At 43.7% G+C, this 4,722-nt stretch overlaps 1 long non-coding RNA gene across 1 annotated transcript; it reads left to right on the top strand.

Moving 5' to 3' along the window:
* Nucleotides 1-77: 77 nt before the first annotated feature.
* On the top strand, nucleotides 78-3,667 carry LOC137666842 (uncharacterized). Its single transcript, XR_011048707.1, has 2 exons — nucleotides 78-178; nucleotides 1,413-3,667. It is a non-coding gene; the product is annotated as an uncharacterized lncRNA (long non-coding RNA).
* The last annotated feature ends 1,055 nt before the right edge of the window (nucleotides 3,668-4,722 follow it).

Here is a 4,722-nt window from a genome sequence, read left to right as displayed (position 1 = left end):
GTGGAAAGCGAAAGGGGGCGGGGAGGGGCCGGCTCGGCTGGGCGTCGCCCGCGCCGCGGGGGCGGGAGGGACAGATGGTGGCGGCCGCCGGGCAGGGCGGGGCCGCTTTGTTAGCGGCGGGGCGAGACCTCGGCGGGCGGGGACCGGCCGTGCCTCCCCTCCGCGCCCCGAGGCTGAGGTAACCGCGGGAGGGGGCGCGGTCGCAGCTGCCAGCCGCGGCAAGCGCGGGCTCACCGGCGTCCTCCCGCGAAACTCCGCGGCGGCTCCGGGCCTGTCCCGGGGGAGCGGCGCAGCGCGCCCCCGCCCGCCCGCCGCTTTCCCAGGCGCCTCCCCCGCGGGCGGGCCGGTCCCTGCCTCGGTGGGCTCCCTGACGGTGGGAGGGGTGCTGTGGGAACAACTCATAAATAATTCGGTGTCACCACACAAAGGGTTGTGCCCCGGGCTCCCCCTCCAGCCCCAGCGCCTCGGAGGCCTGTGGGGCGGCCTGGCCAGCCGCCCACCCCCTCCCGCCCCGGCCCTCAGCGCTGCCTTCTAGCTGGGGGCGTGAAAACGGAACCGCCGAGCCGGTAACGTACAACGCGGTGCTGCCTCCCCGCTCAGACGTCCCCTGAGGTACCCCAGAAAATCACGTAACGAATGCAGAGCAGGTGCTCTTTCTTCTGCTGTCGATGAGGGCTGCCAGCCCGCCACCGCGCTCTGCCGCCACCGTATTGCCTTTGCTCACGCGGCGGAGGCTTATGGCTTGTTGGCAACACCTTTAATTACTGCCTGAAGTGCGGCCACCTTCAGGCCAGCCTTGGCTTCTGTAGTGTGCATTTGCTCTCTTCCGCTTCTTCAGACTGTTGAAAAAGTAATGTATTCTTTACAGAAATCATATGTATATATGGTATGCATATATTTTATGAAGATGTAGTTATATATAATTTGGCATTTGGTTACATTTAATGCACTTTTGTAATTGTCAGAAGATTATGGCATCTAAGAATTATCATGGTGAACAGTTAATAAGCTTTCTCTGTATTTAAATACAGCTGTGAGATAAGATACAGCAAATCATGTTAAAATGCTAGTATAGCACTTGGACAAAACCCCTGTGTGTATGCAGCAGTGCATTGGCAGGCCTTGTCAAAATGGAGATGGTGACAATTTTCTGACAGAGGACGTAGCAGAGACCTGATTTTTAAATTTTTTCTTTTAATTATATATGTGTGCATGTGCGACATGTATGAATGGTCCAGGGAAGTTGTCAGGGATGTAACTGAAGCTGAACTGGATTTTCTATCACACTGATGGTTAAAAATGTTAAGAACCACAGTGAGTTCAAGTTTGCTTGCAATCTGTTTTGCTGAGGATCAGCTGAAGGGCAGAGGGCAATCATAATGTTATTCTCTTTCTCTCTTCTTTCTGAAAAGGAATACAGAGAAATGTCCCGAAGGCTGTCCGGCGAGGAGTGCCACTTGGCTGCACAGCAGTGACTCTGCCAGGGACGAGCGAGGAATGTGGAACTGGATGGTTCCTTCTGTGACACTCCAGTCCCAGCATCGCATCCCAGGAAGCTCGATTTGCTAGTAAAACACCGAATCCTTCCATTTATTTATAAAGCTATCACTTGTTGCTTAGTTGCCTTTGAAGGCACTGATTAATAGAAAACATCATTACAGAAATGAAACTGTTTCCCAGTACATAATAGAGACAATAAATCAGAGGGAGTATGGAAAACCAAGATTAATTTCATTGTCTAAAAGAAGCTGTATGCATAACTTTGCTGAACATACACTTGGATAAGAAAAGTACTTTTTAAACTTTGTTTAATCTACAAAACACTAGGTAAACATATCCTTTTAAATTTAATCTTGATTTCACAATGGTGTTACTGTGGTTTACCTATCTTTTGTGCAATCCTTTGTTTTCAGTGGAGGTCCTGAGATCAAGTCTGTGAGACTGTATCTCTTGAGGACAAGAGTTTTGGGATGAAAGGAAGGGAAAGTTTCTCCCCAGTTATAGACCTGAAAGGAAGAGTAAATTCTGAATTCAAAATTATTCTGTTTCCTGCTCAGAATGTTGGACATTTCACAAGGAAGTAGCAAATTCCTATAGTCCAGAAAGGGATTTCAAGAACCAAGTATCTGTCCTCAGGAGGTGGTATGGAAGAATAGGTAGCATTACTTGATGCCCTGTTGGGGAGGGCAAACATACTACTCTTAAATATTAGGAGACGATACATAGTAGCATCATATCGGAAAAGGGCAGATGGATGACCCTGTTCTCGGGTTGTTCGTAACTCTTACTCGGGCATGGAAAGATGTCTTAGGGATGGTCTCAGCTTGCTTTGAACTCCCTAGTCATTATTGCAAAGAAGGTAACTCCCGTGAATAGCAAAGCTGTTGGGTGTGGGTTTTAGAGAGCCTGAAAATCAGGATTAGTGGAGGAGGCGTTCCGCAGTGCCTAATGACAAGATGGCATTGCAGTCTGCTCTTGGAACGCTTCGGAAAAGAAAATAGTAATTGTGCGACTATTTTACAAGTGTTGCAGGTGGCCGCAGACAATGTCAGCAGGGCTGGATACATTCTCAGAAATATTCCCCAGTGCTAACCTTGCACAAGATCTGCCAGTGGAGTTCAGCAGTTTGTGCAAAGCATCTTTGTGTTGTCATCATGAAAATGAGCCAATCCCCTGATTTTTAGTGATTATAACAGAGCCATTCAACTCTTTATATTTTATGTTTACATGATCTTGTAAAAAGCTGCAAAAAAAATTCTGTTTAAAACTTTACTTCTGGAAACAGTTTTCACTCATTTCAAGAAAGGATTTCCAGAACTTTCAGGTGACAATTCAGCAAAATTCTTGCATCATCTGTAGGAGAATTGTTTACGTCAGCATCATAGCTCCAGTTTCAGGTGGCTTAAACAAGAAAAATGCCAAGCCAAAGTATAATCTGGCTTCAGGTAATTTAAATAATTGCAGGCTTGTGGGGCCATGCCAGGACTTGTAATGCAGACATGTAGATCGGTGGTGATGTAGAAAGGATAAGACAGAGCTGCCCTGATGGAAAGCTTTGTATTAGCTTTTAGTCTTTCTGCAAAGCTCTATTAACAGATGAACAGTGACATAAAAATGCCTATAGATATTACTTTGTATGTTTCCGTAAAGCTCACATACCATTAACTGAAAACTTAAACACATCTTATGTGAAAAAAATGCTTTCAGTGTCTTGCTTAATGAATTTGTCAATAGATAATGAATTACATCTAAGTATTTTATACATCCAGTTGTTCATAATGTTGAATAAGAGTCTGAAGAAAGTTATAACATTTTTCAGTGGAATGCTTAACTCTTTTCTACTGTTTTCTGTCCTTTTCTGAAAACCTAGTTATTTGCTTTTCTGATCAGAGACAGTTCTGTCTGGTGTCCCTCAGTGTTATCCTTGAATTCAGAAATTTGATAAAAAGCCTGGTGTTAAGAACTCCATCTCCCGAAGAGTTTGTACTGAGCTCTTAAATGTGTATGTTGTATATTGCTTCCCTGCCTCTTACAAAGACCAGTAGTTCCGAGCGTAGAACAGACAAGGTAGCTGCTTCTTTCTTGCTAGAAGAAAATAAGCTAGAGTAACTTCACTACCATATCTAACTTTTGCTGTGGTTGTCTAAATAAAGTGTGTTTCTTTTTACACCTGTGTGTAAGCAAGTAAGTCTGAAAGTACATGTGCATTTATATTATGCATACACAAACATACTTCACATGTTTTTTCCTAAATGGAATAGTTTGCTTTTAAAAACAAATTGTTTATAAATGAACAATGATACTGTGCATGTTAAAAATACTTTTTTCCTGCCATCTAGAGCTGGAATAAGAAAATTTGTGTGGGGTTTTTTGTTGTTATTGGTTTTAATTTTTTTAATTAATTAGAAAATATAAAAGCAGATGTAAAGGGCTGTGGCTGTCAAGATAGATCTTTATAGCACAATTCTTCAAATTGCTTATTCAGCTCATTAAATTAGTAACAAGGCAGCAGAGAAATGCTAATTTGCTATTTGAAAAGATACAATAGTTAAAGGTGTAGCCCTTACAAAGCTGTGTCTTTATTTATTTATTAAGCTGTTGGAAAAAAGACATCTGACATCTACACCTCCTCAGTACAGCTGGATTTGAGAAACAAAGCTATTTTTTACATCACCTTTGCGTGGCAATTAATCCAAAAGCTTAGGTTCCAAGTGTAACTGAGGTGATTATTCTGCAGCTGGTGACACCAGATCTCTGCACTGGATCCCACAGCAGTACAAATTTTGATTCACAAATTCAGACACACAGTACAGTCATGTTCTGTCAAATTAATCAGGGTGTGATCCAGAGTTTCTCAAGTATGGTGTTACTTGCTGAAGGACAGAGAAAATGAAGTCTGTTCTAAAGCCTGTCTGTACAAAGGCTGGTTTTAGATGAAAATTTTGAGCTGGGCTTGCCACTGAAAAAAATAGCTTTACTGGGTGCAACTGGGTGTTTGTGCTCCAACATTCCTCGCTTGTGTTAGCCTGTTTGTGGTGCTGTACAGGGAACCGATTGAGCTGGCTGAAAAATAACCAGTTTGGGGGGGAGGAGGGAAGGCTATTCATTTTCATCCACATTAGTTTCCAGTTCAGTACTAAAAGCTCTACTATCAGATTTCCTCTATTCTTGAGGCTGCCCTCTGAACAGCTCTGAAATTTAGAGATTCTTTATCTGCTAAGT

This window comes from Nyctibius grandis, chromosome 8 (assembly GCF_013368605.1).
Source record: "Nyctibius grandis isolate bNycGra1 chromosome 8, bNycGra1.pri, whole genome shotgun sequence".
Classification (NCBI taxonomy): domain Eukaryota; kingdom Metazoa; phylum Chordata; class Aves; order Nyctibiiformes; family Nyctibiidae; genus Nyctibius; species Nyctibius grandis.
This window is presented reverse-complemented; position numbering and strand designations above follow the sequence as displayed.